We start from the raw sequence: 17,897 nt of genomic DNA, 5'->3' as shown, positions 1-17,897 counted from the left end.
TTAGCAATTTTATGCATAGCCAAATACAATCATAGATCAAAATTCAGACTTATACAGACATTCAAAAGTTGCCATATTCACAGTGCTTATATACAACAACATCTCAAAATATCATTCACTTAAGTCTATTCTATACATGCCATACTAGCTCCAAAACATAATAGTACCAAAATGATAGATAGTGTGACGAGTTACTAACGATCCCCTCCCGAGCAGGTGACTGGAGTCAACAATCTATAAAACAGAGAAACGTAACAAACGGAGTAAGCTTTCATAATCTTAGTAAGTTTTAAGCAATGCAAACAAATAAACTCAGTTATACTTCGATCATTCAATTTGTCAAGAGGCCATTTTCTAAGTATAATGCCATTTGGCCGAATATACACAGCACATAATGCACATTTAGCATTCTTATTTCAATTAATCTGAATTCATATAACATAAATAAATCAAATACTTTCACATACTTTCACACCTTGACCGAATGTATCATGATCATAGATTAGTTATAACATTTATTCACATATGTATCACATTATACACTTATGATTCAATTCAAATCAAACTCACATATAAGTACATAATATGTACCTGGCCAACTTAACGTATTGAATGTATTCATTTGTCGTTCTAACACGAGGTATCATAGTCTTAGACTTTTATCAAATCACCGGCATATAGCCTGCTGGGTTTTAAACCCAAATTCATCCACCGGCATATTGCCTGCTCGGCTCAAAGCCCGATATCATTTCACCGGCATTATAGCCTGCTAGGCTCAAGGGCCCGATTAGTATCTCACAGGCATTATAGCCTGCTAGGCTCTAAGGCCTGATTAGTATCGTACGATATTCAAATCAACAAGTTTCATATAACACAATCAGCCCAAATTAGGTACTAGCATCATTTGAATATATCATCCTACATTTTATTCTCTTTTATTTCATTTCATCATTCACATTTATCATTTGATAGTTTACACATAACATCTCACTCATATTCATCTAACACTTATCATTTGATCATAAAAGCATAGAATATAACATTTAATTATTTTCGGGACCACTTCCCGACTAGGGTTAAATTAGGGCTGTCACAACTTGACCATTTTCTTAGGGATTATCCTGAATGAATTGAAAAAGAGATAGAACTAGCTCCAAAGTTGAGTAATCCTGTTGCGAGAGACAGACAACCCTGTCATCTCGGTAATGTTAGTGGTAGCCGAGATACTACCAAAGATACGATAGCTAGATCTGAAGCATGAGCACCTGCAAGAACATATGCTATTCCTGTAATGTTAGTGGTACTCGAGGTACTACCAAGGATACGACAGCTAGATCTGAAGCACGAGCACCTGCAAGAACATAGGCTATTCGTGCTAGAGAAGATGCCTCTGCACTAGACGTCATTATTGGTACATTTTCTTTACTTGATACTGATATTACTGCATTGATTGACCCTTGTTCCACACACTTATATATATACGTGAACCTAATGTTTATTGAAAATTTACCTGTTGAATACGTTGAATTTGTGGTTAAAATTTCAAACCCCCTAGGCCAAAGTGTTATGGTGGACAAAGTTTGTAAGAATTGCCCGTTGGGGGTAAAAGGTTATTGTTTTCCAGCTGACTTGATGTTATTGCCCTTGATGAGTTTTATGTGATCTTGGGAATGGATTGGTTAACCCGATATGATGCATTGGTAAACTGTAAGCAGAAATATATTGTATTGAAATGTCAAAATGGTGAATTACTTCATGTTGAATCTGATAAACTGGAAGGATTAGCTAATGTGATTTCAACAATATCAGCACAGAAATTTGTCAAAAAGGGGTATGACACTTACTCGCATATATGATGGATACTAAGGTATTTGAGTCAAAGATTCAGTCAGTGCCAGTAGTAAGTGAATTTCCTGATGTATTCTCAGAAGAATTACCTAGTTTGCCACTGGAAAGAGAAGTGGAATTCTCTATAGACCTTGTTCCGAGAACGATACCGATAGCCATAGCACCTTACAGAATGGCTACTACTGAGTTGAAAGAGCTGAAAGTACAGTTGCAGGAATTGATAGATAGAGGTTTTGCTCGACCCCTCGTCTTGGGGTGCACTGATTCTATTGTAAAGAAGAAAGATGGATCGTTGAAGTTGTGCATTGATTACAGACAACTCAATAAAGTTACAATAAAGAACAAGTATCCATTGCCTCGGATTGATGATTTGTTTGACTAGTTAAAGTGTGCTACTATATTCTCAAAGATTGATCTCTGATTTGGTTACTACCAACTACGAGTAAAGGAATCGGATGTGCCAAAGACAACTTTTAGAACCAGGTATGGACACTATGAGTTTCTTATGATGCCATTCGGCCTGACAAATGCACCTGCAGTGTTTGTGGACTTGATGAACAGAATTTTTAGCCTGTACTTAAATAGGTTTGTGGTGGTATTTATAGATGATATTTTAGTTTACTCTCAAGATGAAAATGAACATGCTGAACATTTGAGAATATTGTTGCAAACTCTGCGAGAGAAACAACTATACGCCAAATTCAGTAAATGTAAATTTTGGCTGAGGGAGGTTAGCTTCCTTGGGCATGTAGTATTTGCTGAAGGTGTCCAAGTAGACCTGAATAAGATTTCAGCCATTGTAAATTGAAAACGACCAAAGAAGGTCTCTGAAGCCCGAATTTTTCTAGGAGTAGATGGTTATTATTGGAGATTAGTAAAAAGTTTTTTGATGATAGCTTCTCCGATGACTCATTTGCTACAGAAAGATGTAAAATTTGAGTGGATTAATAAATGTCAACAGAGCTTTGACAGATTAAAGGCTTTATTGACAGAAGCACCTATGTTAGTCCATCCTAAATCAGGTAAGGAATTTACAATTTACAGTGACGCATCATTCAATGGTTTAGGCTATATTTTGATGCAATGAGGTAAGGTAGGAGCTTTACGACAAAAGAATTATCCGATACATGATCTTGAATTTGCAGCCATAGTATTTGCATTGAAAATATGGTGGCATTACTTGTTTGGTGAAAAATGTCACATGTTCACTGATCATAAAAGCCTGAAATATTTGATGTGATAGAAAGATTTGAATTTGAGACAGCACTGATGGCTTGAATTGGTGAAAGATTATGATCTTGTTATTGAGTACCATCTGAGGAAAGCCAATGTAGTGGTTGATGCTTTGAGTAAAAAATCCCAATATGCTCTGTTAGCAATGAACACACGATTGTCTGTAACGCCCTGAAATTTGGGCCTAGAAGTATTGGGCCTTGAGTAAGGGAACGGTTAGGAAATTGTGCATAAAATTCCAAGAAGATGACATAAAATAATTGTCTGCTTTGATGGTTAAGTGATTTGGGAGTGTCTGGGAGTATTAGAGAAGTCTTGGGTGCAAATTTATGCTTTAGCATACTTTTAATTTTAATTGAATAAATCCCTGGATGCTTGGAAGTAGGCCTTTTAAATTATTGTGTTAAAAAAATGACACAGGGAAGCATCTAGTCTAGTGGTTGGGGCGACATTAAGGTTGTAAGGGAGCCTTGGTTCAAGTCTTGGCTCTTGCAATTTATTTTGGTTTTTCTTTTAAAGGAACCTGGACTTTGGCCTATAGACCTTTTAATTAATTGAGGATATTTTGTGACACAAAAGAGCTTGTGGCAGGGAGGCAAGTGTCGTGTGAGCATGTGAGAAGGGATAGGGTTCGAATCCCCTTGCAATCAAAATACAATTATTTTGCTACATGGGGATGGTAATGTTGGAACGCCGGTACCCCCATGGCACAGCGGAAAAAATATATATATACATTCCGGTGATCCAAACCATGGATCCATGTGCGAGGAACGAATCGGGGTGAAAAAGTTTTGAAATTACCAAAATTTCGATCTGAGTAGACAATGAGAATACTATTTTTATTTCAAATCCAAGCCGCAATCCTTATGATCCTGACCTCTACGCAATCCACCCAGTTGACAAAAAATGGAAGAAATCCCCAAAAACTATTTTCAGAGATATTTTGCTTGACAGCTGCTAGACCTAATAGCAAAGCTTCAGGTTTATATATATATATATATTCACTTTTTAGAGTTTTTCTCCCTTTCTAAATATAACTCCCTTTATAATTGGCATGTACATATCGAATTAAATTTTAATCTGAACATAATAATCATAATTAAAATAAATAAATATAATAATGTTTTAACCGAAAATTATAATTACATTAATTATAATAAAGATTTCGGTAAACTATATTTTTTTTAAATTTATATACGAACCAAATTCATATATTAATAGAATTATGTTCTCCTTATGTGTACAACATCCTTGTACATATAATATGTTCGATATTTGATAGCCCAATTAAATTAACTCTATAATTAATTTAATTCATGTGACAACCTAACACAAAACCAACTATGTTTTATTCCATTCATTTCAACTATAGGGTGTGACCCTGTAGGTTCTTGTATTAGCAGTAATACAAGAACGATTCTAATGTTACAAACAATGAGTGGCATTTAGCAATACATCATTGCTACCTAAGTTACAAGAAGTCATGATTTGACATAACATTTTGTGATTAATCTTTTATGCATTAATCCTTAAGTCCTTTATCTCTGGAATGGACACAAGTCATGGAATAGTCACACTTGCATAGTCCATCCCATGTTTCTTGATACCTTGAGTAGACTATGATACACAAATAAGTATGACATCTCATATCAACTTATTTGAGCATGGCCATGCATTTCTAGTCTCACTCAATCAAGTGGCCTAAGATATTACTCCTATTATGTAGGAGGGACTTATCCTATATTGATCAACCATATCCCTCTACATAGATTGTGGTATATCCAACATCAGCCTTTATAAATCAACCAGTTATGGTGTATGTTTGACTGTATCAAAATATACAACTCACGATGTTGGGATAATGATGCTCTCAAGTCTGAGGATCATATACATATTAATCACTATGAGTAATGTTGTGACAATTACATAATAATCCAAGAAACATACTCATAGCGGGTCAGTCCAATATGTTGTTCTCTAACACACATATTCATGCATTGATTTTGACACTCCATATCAATGACAACTCTTTATCATCAATCAACTACATGTTAGTCTTAATGCATTATTGTTGTCCTAGTCAACAATAATACTTGACTAAGGACCTTTTAAGAATAATCATATTATTCTCAAGACATTATTATGAAATAGTTTATTTATACACACAAAAAAGAAACTGAAATAATAATGGCAACGCCTTATACTAATAAACATGGTAAACCAAGTATGTTATTACAACCATCTCATGATTGATCTTTGGGCATACTCTTACAGGTAAGTGGTTGAATTGGATTGAAACTCTGGAAGGTTCTTGTAGACTTAGTAAAAGGGATAAGTTTGAACTGGTCATGGTTGTTGAATTGAATTTGTAGTGGGGGGAGTTGGAGTAAATCAAAGAGAAAACAATAGAGGGAATCAGGGAGATTTTCAAGGAATTTGATGAGTGGCCGAATTCGGGTTACATGGGATTGTGTATTCGATTTTTGGGGGGAAAGAATTTTGGGACTTTGTCTTTGGTGGTGCCAAATGTGTATAGGAACTTTAGGGGTCTTTCATCATTCTTTGGTTTCGGTAGCTTTCTTCTTAAGTGGTTGTTCTCCCAATCTTAGTGCATTTTTTACCATTCGGGTCTTTTCCTTTTTAGCATTATTTTGCAATTGTTTTTCATTTTATCGAAACTCAAGTGAGCAAATGCCAAATTCTCCTAAAAGCCTTCTTTTTCTCTTTCCTTAATTTCTTCTTTGGCCGAATCTATTTTATTTTCTTTTCTTACACCGAATCCTTTCTCCTCTTTCCTCGTATTATTCTGTCAATTCATTTTCAATAGCTGAAATTTTCCCCTCATTCATCTTCTTCTCCTCTTGGCTTTCTCCTTTGGTCGAACATTATTCATTTGTTTCTCTTAATTCCCTAAGCCGATTATTTTTTGATTCACCGAATAGCTTAACCTTGTAGTGAATGGTGGTTTGGTCGAATTCAGCTATTGGTGATTGTCTCCATTTCATTTCCTTGTGACGCCAACCTCTATCAACTGGCTAAATACTCAAGCTTCCATCTTTACTCTTTTCTTTTCCACTATTCAGTTTTGGCTTTCGAAGGGGGAGGTTTCTCTAGTATCATAGGGCATCTGAAGCAATTATGTGGGGATTCACGACTCTGACAAGTAATCAGTTCAGATCGGTGACTTAGGAGGATTAGTGATCCACTTGTGCTACAGAGGCTTTGGCCGTGAGCAGTTACTCGGCTTCGCAAGTAAAGTGTGTAATCGTACACCCGATTTCATTATTGTCAAATGCGGGATGCAGGTGTGTATTCATACCCCTGTTTAACTGTGAATCGGCAAAAGTTAAAAAGCCAAAATGCCGAAACCTCGAAATTTGAGGCCTCACGAGCGTGCGAACGTACGTGGGGCGAACCAAGCCCCAAATCGTGGGTAGCAGACTGTAGAGGCCACCACGTGCGTTTTCGTGGACTAGGGCCATTATGGGCCTCGATGGGTCGAAATAGGCCGCGTGGGCCCAATGGGGTTGTGGGTCCACACAGATAAAATCCTCGATAAGTGATCATTGATAGGTTCGTTTATAAGGCTCACGATGCCATATGTGAATCTGGACTAAATGGGTCACACGAACATGTGGGCCCACTTGGGCCTAAAAGCGGGTTTTGGGCCCATATACACTGTTCTGGCCATGTAGGTTATCTGAGTCGCTTGAAGCGACGATAGACCTTCTATGAGGTCGTAATAAGTATCGAGACCCCAATATTGGTAAAATGACCAAAATACCCCTAGAAACTAAAATCACCGTTCTATCCCTAACTTACGAGATGTCCGTTACACCCCTAGTGGTAGGTTGATTGATGTATGTATGATAGTTATATGATTGATACCGAGCCTGACATCCTACATTCACGTATGTTACTGTGACATGTCTTTCTGCTTGGGGATGGGTTAATATTGACAGAGGAAATGTAGGGCTCGTAGCCGTTTTGTACAAGGCTTTCAGTCTTTCTGCGATACTTATGGCTTATAGTTGTTCTGTTAACTGGCAGCGTTGTTGTGATATTTATGGCCTTTAGTCATTCTATCTATGGTGTTGAGCCGTTCCATGTACGACGTTGAGCCGTTATGTTAACTTAGTGCCGCAACCCGTGTTAAGCTTGGTGTGTTGGCTGGGTGGGTCTATTTTATCCCCATATGGTATGTCGGTTGGTACAGGTGGTGTATTGGTTGGGCTGGGCTAGATATCTATCTATATATCTACATTTGATACTGATTCTATATTAGGCTTAGGCCCACCTGATTCCGTTAATGGGCTAAGGCCACCTGATACTATTTATGTAATGGGCTCAAGCGCCCAGTCTATTTCCACATATTGTATGTCTGACTGTTCGTATTATAAGGGATTACACACTGAGTTTTTACAAACTCACCCTTATGTCTAACTACTCAGGTAATCCCCAGCCATAGGCGATTTGGAGCCGGGAGGAACTCGGAGGTGGCCACACGACTGTTGATGCTCAGCTGTAGTCTTTTTATTTGAATTTTATATATTGGGTTGTAATAAGGCCAATACAATTTCTGGATTTTAAATTTGGCATTTTATATATTGTTTTATAACTACCAGAATAAAACACGGTTTTTCCAAAACAATAACTATTTTTCAAAATATCACGTTTCTGCAACTGTTTTAAATTAAGCTTCCCCAACAAATAAGGTTTTAAAGTTAATAACGTTTTACAAAAGAATGAATTTTAATAGACCAAGTTTTAAAAAAATAAGCAAACGAGATCGAAGGTTTTAAATGACAAAAGTTTTAAATTGTAAGAAGGGTTTTCAATGAAAACATGGGTTTCGAAAAACATTGCAATGTGACAAGCAAACTTCGAGCCTAACTTTTTGGCCGGGGTTGGGGTGTTACATTGTCGTTGTCTGATGATGGTTCAATCATAGTTGAGTGAAAAGCTAGACCAACATTTTTATAGAAAAATTCTGAAGCTTAGAGAAATGATAGCAAGTTGCAAGCAAGACGGGTACAGAGTGAATCGACTTCTGATTCTGAATTTCAGATTGGGACTGATGGTTGATTATAATTCAGAGGCAAAGTATGTGTAACACCCCTTACCTGTATCGGTTGCCGGAACAGGGTACGAGGTATTAACAAATCATAGTACATACTATTTAATAAAACCGAGACAAACATATGGCGTGCAATTAGATCATGAATCATTATAATATGCCTTTAACAATACTAGCCAATTTCAAAGGCTTCGTACAAAATAATCGGTCAGATACTAGAATTAATATTTTAAACCTAGACAATTATGACATGTAACAAATTAACTAAGTCTACTATACATGCCATAATTCAAAAAGTTCAGTTCAAATACCCAAAAGTATTGATAGTGTAGGCAGATCTTCAACGATCCTTGACTCCTGTGCAAGCTAGACGACACTATAAGACAAAAGAGAGAAAAGAAAGTAAGCTTATAGCTTAGTAAGCAAGTATATAAATAATGAATAAAGAATTTAATATGTTTACACAATAACTCAAGTGTATCTACTTTTTAATTTTACTATTTACACCACTTTGGTCAAGCTGTCTCTCCTGCGTCATATTCACTAAATAAATCATAACTCGAGTTACAAAACTCGAAATTCAAATCCATAAAATTTTCCAGAAACTAGACTCATATTACTTCTTACTAAATTTTTTCTAAAATTTTTGGTCCAGCCAATTAGTACAGTTTATTAGTTAAAGTTTCCCCCGTTATACAGCTCGACTGATCTGACCTCTATCCACTACGAATTGAATTTCTCCCAGTACACAATTCAAATATCCATGAAAAACTAGACTCAATAATCAATCTAGACATATAAACTATATTTATTAATTTGTTTGTACAATTTTTATTGATTTTTCAAAGTTAGAACAAGGGATCACATAGTCATTTTGAGCGAGTCACACACAAATATAAATATCTCAAAATATAGAGTTCCTTTACTTGCTCTGTTTCTTTTACATGGGAATAGACTCATTAAGCTTTAATTTCATATCTCATTCAACCTCTAATTAAATTCCTACTATTTTTGGTGATTTTTCAAATTCACGTCACAGTGACTGTCCAGAACAAGATTATTGCTAATTCACTATTTCACACTTTCTTTGTATTAACCTCGTTTTAACATACATATCACAATTCATTTTCACCACATTTCATACATCACAAGTATAGGTCCATGATTACAATGTCACCTTAAAACCATCCCGTTGAACAATTCGGATCAATCATCGATACTTGATGGTTTCAGCACACAGGCCCACCATCATATTTTATATAATTCGGCTCACTTGTACACATGGTGAACACTTAGTACCACCCATGTAACCTAGCCAATTTATCTCATAGCTCTCTTTTCTACATGGTGTCCTTCACTTGGGAGCACACATGCGACCTAGCTACATTTTATCTCTCCCATAGCTCTCTTATCTACATGGGATACATCCCGTATCACACATGTGACCTAGCTACTACATAGTATCTCATAGCTCTCTTGTACAAATGATGTGCACTCAGCACCATGCATGTGACCTAGCTACGCTCCATCTATATTATTCAATCTTTCTGAATGTTCAACCGGGATTTTTCTCTCTATTACTTATTTCCATTCTTCCAATAGTCGATTTATGCTTCAAAATCAGCTAAAATATATATAATAGTCTGAGATATAAAAATTAAATGAAGTTAATGTATTATTTACATACAAAGTTACCTCGGTGCAAAATATGAAAATTTTGCAATTTAGTCCAAAACCTTTTCCTTCCCCCATTCGAGGTCGATTCCATGCCTTTATTGATCTATAACAACACATTTAGCTCATTTAATACTCATACTATTTATTTCAATCCAAAAATAACATTATGGAAAAATTACATTTTTGTCCCCTAGCTTTTACAAAATTACGATTTTACCCTAGGCTCGAAAATCTAATTTCAGCCCTTATTCTTATGTTTTATGACATGCTTATCATTTTTCTCTTCTATGACAACATCAAATTCTCACTCTAACATGCACTTATGAGCATTAGGTATTTTTACCAATTATACCGTTTTGCTCGTTTTCGCTAAAAATCGCTTAGAAAAGGTCGTTCTCCTAACCTCAAACATTCATATTCTACCATAAAACATCAAAATACATGTATATCATTCATGGATAAATTTTTAAACATAAATTTTTAAACATTAAAAACGGGGCTTGAATGCATTTACTATTGAGCTTGAAAGCTTGAAACAAACCCTAGCTATGGAGAACATGCAAGTTTCGGCCAAGCTAAATGAAGATGAACACATTTTTGTGTTATTTTTCCCATTTTTTTTCATTTATTATGCAAATGACCAAAATGCCCGTACTACTAAACTTTCTAAAAATTCCATCCATGTCCAAAGTTTTGTCCATATACAGTATAATGGTCTAATTTCCATTTAAGGACCTCTACTTAAAACCCCCATTTCAATCAAGTACTTTATGAACAAGAACACACATATTTTTCACCTATTTCAATTTAGTCTTAAACGTCAAATTAAACACCCAATCGATAAAATTTCGCAACGAAATTTTCACACGATTATGCAATCATAATATAAACACTAAAACTTAATCAAAATAATTTTTTTCAACCTAGGATTCGTGGTTTCGAAACCACTGTTTCATTTTGGCCCTAAATCGGGCTGTTACAACTCTCCCCCTTTAGGGATTTTCGTCCCTGAAAATCTTACCGGTAAAAAGCTTTGGGTACTGTTTTCTCATAACTTCCTCTGGTTCCCACGTAGCTTCTTCTACTCCATGTCTTTGCCATAACACTTTCACTAAAGCTATACTTTTCTTTCTCAACTGTTTTACTTCTCGAGCCAAAATCTTAATCGGTTCCTCATCATAGGTCAAGTCCGATTGAGTCTCAATTTCTGTTGGAGAAATCACATGTGAAGGATCAGAACGATAACGTCACAACATTGATACATGAAACACGTTATCAATTCTTTCTAATTCGGCCAGTAATGCCAACTGATATGCCACTGGTCCAATCCTCTCAATAATCTCGTACGGCCTAATATAATGCAGACTCAACTTGCCTTTTCAGCTAAATCTCAAAATCTTCTTCCATGGTGACACCTTCAAGAACACTTTATCACCCACCTGAAATGCAATCTCTTTTCTTTTTAAATCTGCATATGACTTTTGTCGATCTGAAGTAGCTTTCAAGCAATCACGAATTACTTTTACTTTCTCTTCGGTTTCTTTAACTAGATCAACTCCGTGAATTTGTTTCTCACTAAGTTCGGTCCAATATAAAGGAGTCTGACACTTGCGACCATACAAGGCTTCGTACGGTGCCATCTGTATACTTGACTGAAAACTATTATTGTAGGCAAATTCAACCAAACGTAGATATTTCTCCCAACTGCCTTCAAAGTCTAAAACACAGCATCTAAGCATATCTTTGAGTACTTGGATTACTCTTTCTGACTGACCATCTGTTTGTGGATGAAATGCGGTACTAAAGTTCAATTTTGTGCCCAAAGCTTCTTGTAACTTTTTCCAGAATCTCAAGGTAAACCTCTGATCTCTATCTGATATTATAGACATAAGTACCCCATGCAACCTCACAATTTCAGCAATATATAATTCAGCTAATTTATCAAGTGAGTAATTGGTACGTACCGGTATAAAGTGAGCCAACTTTGTTAACCTATCAACCACTACCCAAATAGCATCCTTCTTTTTAAGAGTCAGAGGCAAACCGGCTACAAAATCTATGGTAATCCTATCCCATTTCCACTTAGGCACCATTACCTGTTGGAGTAATCCTGAAGGCACTTGATGCTCATCTTTTACTTGTTGACAGATCAAACACTTGGTTACAAATTCAGAAATGTCCCTTTTCATGCCTGGCCACCAATATAACTTCTTTAAATCATTATACATTTTTGTGATACCAGGGTGAACTGAAAAATAGCCACTATGTGCCTCATGTAATATTTTTTGAATCAATTCATCATTTTTTGGTACACATATCCTGTCTCGAAACATCAAACAGTCATCTGGTCCAACTCGAAAATCTGAGTTGTAACCCGATTCACACTGAGTTCTCTTGGTTCGCAACTCACTATCGTTCTTTTGAGCATCACAAATCAGCTGGAGAAATAACAGTTTAGCCCTCATCTCTGCTAAGATTGACCCATCATCGGACAATGATAACCCCGTATTCATGGCTTTCAAAGTAAAAAGAGATTTCCTGCTCAAGGTGTCAGTAACTACATTCGCTTTTCCCGGATGATAATCAATCATTAGCTCATAATCCTTCAATAATTCAAGCCATCTTTGCTGTCGCAGATTCAAATCCTTTTGATTCATTAAATACTTCAAACTTTTGTGATCAGTAAAAACTTGGCATTTTTAACCATACAAATAATGTCGCCAGATCTTCAAGGCAAAGACAATAGCGGCCAATTCCAAATCATGTGTAGGGTAGTTCTTCTCATGTGGTTTTAACTATCTTGAGGCATAAGCTACCACTTTACCCTCTTGCATTAGCACACATCCAAGGCCTGTCAATGATGCATCACTATAAATTACGAACTCCTTCCCCAGCTCCAGCTGTACTAAAATTTGTGCTTCAGTCAATTTTGCTTTCAGCTTTTCAAAACTTTGCTGACATTTATCAGTCCATTCAAACTTAACATTCTTTTTCAGCAACTTAGTCATAGGAGAGGCAATCATCGAAAATCCCTCGACAAAACATCTATAATACCCTGCCAAGCCTAAAAAGCTTCTAACCTCGGATACATTCTTTGGCGGTTTCCAATCAACGATCTTGGAAATCTTGCTCGGATCCACCTGAATACCATCACCTGAGACTATATGTCCGAAAAATCTGACTTCACGAAGCCATAACTCACTTTTACTAAACTTAGCAAATATTTTATTTTCTCTCGAGATCTACAATATGGTTCTCAAGTGTTCGGCATGCTTAGACTCATCCCGAGAATAAATTAGAATGTCATCTATAAACACTACTACAAACTTTTCTAAATATGGCCGAACGATTCGGTTCATCAAGTCCATAAATATAGCTGGAGCATTTGTTAAGCTGAAAGGCATCACAAGGAACTCATAATGTCCATACCTTGTCCTAAAGGCAGTTTTCAGCACATCCGACTCCTTAACTCTCAACTGGTAGTAATCGGACCTCAAATCAATCTTTGAAAACACTGTGGCCCCCTTTAACTGATCGAATAACTCATCAATCCTCGGCAACGGGTACTTGTTCTTTATAGTCACCTTATTGAGCTGACGGTAATCAATGCAAAGCCTCATTGAGCCATCCTTCTTCTTTACGAACAATACAGGAGCACCTCAAGGAGAGAAACTCGGTCTCACAAATCCCTTGTCTGTTAACTCTTGTAACTGAGCCTTCAATTCTTTTAATTTAGTCGGATCCATTTTATATGGAGCAATCGAGATTGGTGCAGTCCCCGGTAACAAATCAATGGCAAACTCTATCTCTCTGTTCGGAGGCAATCCAAAGAATTCCTCCGAAATACATCCGAAATTCATAGACTATCAGATCGATTCAAGCTTCAATTTAGACAGCTCAGTATTTATTACATAGGCCAGATAAGCTTCACACCCTTTCCTCATGTATTTCTGTGCAGACATGTGCGAAATCGCCATAGGCAATTTATTTGATTCATCTGTTTCAACCCACAGAATTTCACCATTTTCACACTTCAACTCTAGTGTTTTCTGTTTACAATCTACCTTGGCATCATACAATGTCAACTAGTCCATTCCCAAAATAACGTCAAAGTCATCAAATGGTAACAGCATCAGATTAGCTGGAAATCAGTGACCTTGAATCATTAATGGGGAATTCTTGCAAACCTTATCAACTAGCACATATTGGCCTAAAGGGTTCAATACTTTAATCGTAAACTCAGTAAATTCAACAAGCAACTTCTTATTAGATACTAAATTCATACAAATATAGGAATGAGTAGACCCGGGATCAATCAATGCAATAACAATAGCATCATAAAGAGAAAATGTACCAGTTATCACGTCGGGAGATGATGCATCCTTTCGGGCACGTATGACATAAGCTTTAGCAGGCGCTCTAGCTTCTAATCTTGCTGCTGAATCTTTCATTATAGTTTTACTACTAGCTCCACTTCTAGTATTTCTCGGTGGTCTACCTCTGCTAGCGGTAGTACTCTGTCTAGCACTCTGAAATTTTTCTTCTTTAACTTTCTCTAGACAGTCTCTGATAAAATGCTCGCAAGAACTGCACCTGAAACAAGCTCGCTCGTTTCCCTAACACTCACCATAATGTTGCCTGCCACATTACTGACATTCGGGCTTTCTAGATCGCACATTACCCACACTTGTCACTGAAGTAGCTTGAGCTTTAGACCCTGAATATGCCCTACCACGATCTCTGTGTGAATCCCCAGTTGAAACTGTCATTCAAGGGTTTGTCTCTTTGGACCTCTTTGATTGAGATTGAAATGACTTGCTTATCGGCCTCTTTCTGGCATCTTGAGCCTCAATAGCATCTTTTCTTCTTTCTTTGTTCGATTCTTCGGCTTTAAGAGCTCGGTCAACCAATACTACAAATTCTTTCAGCTTCAAAACTCCCACAAACACTTTAATGTCCTCATTTAGCCCATCCTCAAACCTTTTGAACATAATGGCCTCGGTTGCACATTCCTGGGCATACTTGCTGAGTCTTACAAATTCGCGTTCATACTCTGCCACAGACATCTTTCCCTGCTTCAATTCAAGGAACTCCTTCTGTTTTTTATCAATAAATCGCTGACTTATGTATTTCTTTCTGAATTCTTCCTAGAAGAAATCCCAAGTAACCCTTTCTTTTGGCACCACTGCTACCAAAGTCTTCCACCAATGGTAGGCTGGATCTCTCAAAAGTGACACAGCACACTTTAAGCACTCCTCGGGTCTACATGAGAGCTCATCAAATACACGGGTAGAATTTTCAAGCCAGAACTCCGCTTTCTCGGGATCATCATCAATCCTTGTTTTCGAATCTTGTCAACCGGAGGCTTGTTCATTCTTACCAAATCTATGCCTTGAGCAGCTACAGGAACCGTCTAAGGTATGGGAGGGGGTGGAGGAGGTTGAGCATTTGGGTTTGCTCAAATAAACTCAGTCTACCAATTGTTCATCATTTGGAGAAAGGTATCCCGAGCCTCATCTCCCTGTCTCAATGTCTCAAGTCTACTTTCTACAGGCGCGGTCCCTTGTGCGGGAGCCGGCGCATTACTAGCAGCATCATCAGCTGTAGTTCCTTCAGGATCCATTATTATATTAAAACAAAACACAGTTTAGAATAACCAGGAGTCACCACACTATCACAGTATATTTATGGCATGTTTAGCTAGACTTTTACACACACATTATTAGTCCGAAAACCGAATAAACCATAGCTCTGATACCACTAAATGTAACACCATTTACCCGTATCCATCGCCAGAACAGGGTACAATGTATTAACAAATCATAGTACATACTATTTAATAAAACTGAGACAAAAATATGGCGTGCAATTAGATCATGAATCATTATAACATATGCCTTTAACAATACTAGCCAATTTCAAAGGCTTCTTACAAAATAATCGGTCAGATACTATAATTAATATTTTAAACCTAGACAATTATGACACGTAACAAAATAACTAAGTCACTATACATGCCATAATTAAAAATGTTCAGTTCAAATACCTAAAATTATTGATAGTGTAGGCAGATCTTCAATGATCCTTGACTTCTGTGCAAGCTGGACGACACTATAAGACAAAAGAGAGAAAAGAAAGTAATTTATAGATTAGTAAGCAAGTATATAAATAATGAATAAAAAATTTAATATGTTTACACAATAACTCAAGTGTATCTACTTTTTAATTTTACTATTTACTCCACTTTGGTCAAGCTATCTCTCCTGCGTCATATTCACTAAATAAATCATAACTCGAGTTACAAAACTCGAAATTCAAATCCGTAAAATTTTCCAGAAACCAGACTCATATTACTTCTTATAAAATTTTTCTAGAATTTTTGGTCCAGCCAATTAGTATAGTTTATTAGTTAAAGTTTCCCCTATTATACAGCTCGACTGATCTGACCTCTGTCCACTACGAATTGAATTTCTCCCAGTACACAATTCAAATATCCATTAAAAACTAGAATCAACAAGCAATCTAGACATATGAACTATATTTCTTAATTTGTTTTGTATAATTTTTATTGATTTTTCAAAGTTAGAACAGGGGATCACATAGTCATATCTCATTCAGCCTCTAATTAAATTCCTACTATTTTTGGTGATTTTTCAAATTCACATCACCATGACTGTCCAAAACAGTATTATTGCTAATTCACTCTTTCACACTTTCTTTATATTAACCTCGTTTTAACATACATATCACAATTCATTTTCACCACATTTCATACATCACAAGTATAGGTCCATGATTACAATGTCACCTTAAAACCATCCCGTTGAACAATTCGGATCAATCCTCGATACTTGATGGTTTCAGCACACAGGCCCACCATCATATTTCATATAATTCGGCTCTCCTGTACACATGGTGAATACTTAGTACCACCCATGTGACCTAGCCAATTTCTCTCATAGCTCTCTTGTCTACATGGTGTCCTTCACTTGGAATCACACATGCGACCTAGCTACATTTATCTCTCCCGTAGCTCTCTTGTCTACATGGGATACATCCCGTATCACACATGTGACCTAGCTACTACATAGTATCTCGTAGCTCTCTTGTACACATGATGTGCACTCAGCACCATACATGTGACCTAGCTACGCTCCATCTATATTATTCAATCTTTCCGAATGTTCAACCGGGATTTTTCTCTCTATTACTTATTTCCATTCTTCCAATAGTCGATTTATGCTTCAAAATCAGCTAAAATATATATAATAGGCTGAGATATAAAAATGTAAATGAAGTTAATGTATTATTTACATACAAAGTTACCTCGATGCAAAATATGAAAATTTTGCAATTTAGTCCAAAACCTTTTCCTTCCCTCGTTCGAGGTTGATTCCATGCCTTTCTTGATCTATAACAACACATTTAGCTCATTTAATACTCATACCATTTATTTCAATCCAAAAATCACATTATGGAAAAATTACAATTTTGCCCCTAACTTTTACAAAATTACGATTTTGCCCATAAGCTCGAAAATTTAATTTTAGCCCTTATTCTTATGTTTTATGATATGCTGATCATTTTTATCTTGTATGAAAACATCAAATTCTCACTCTAACATGCACTTATGAACATTAGATATTTTTACCAATTATACCGTTTTGCTCGTTTTCGCTAAAAATCGCTTAGAAAAGATCGTTCTCCTAACCTAAAAAATTCATATTTTACCATCAAACATCAAAATACATGCATATTATTCATGGGTAAATTTTTAAACATAAACCCTAACTCGAAATAATTGTAGAAATATGTAAATCGAGCTTCGAGGATTTCAAAAATGTAAAGAATAATAAAAACGGGGCTTGAATGCACTTACTATTGAGCTTGAATGCTTGAAAAAAACCCTAGCTATGGAGAACATGCAAGTTTCGACCAAGCTAAATGAAGATGAACACATTTTTGTGTTATTTTTCCCATTTTATTTCATTTATTATACAAATGACCAAATTACCTTACTACTAAACTTTCTAAAAATTCCATCCATGTCCAAATTTTTGTC

This window comes from Gossypium arboreum, chromosome 1, assembly GCF_025698485.1.
Source record: "Gossypium arboreum isolate Shixiya-1 chromosome 1, ASM2569848v2, whole genome shotgun sequence".
NCBI lineage: Eukaryota > Viridiplantae > Streptophyta > Magnoliopsida > Malvales > Malvaceae > Gossypium > Gossypium arboreum.
The sequence above is the reverse complement of the archived record's forward strand: the minus strand, read 5'-3'. Positions refer to the sequence as shown.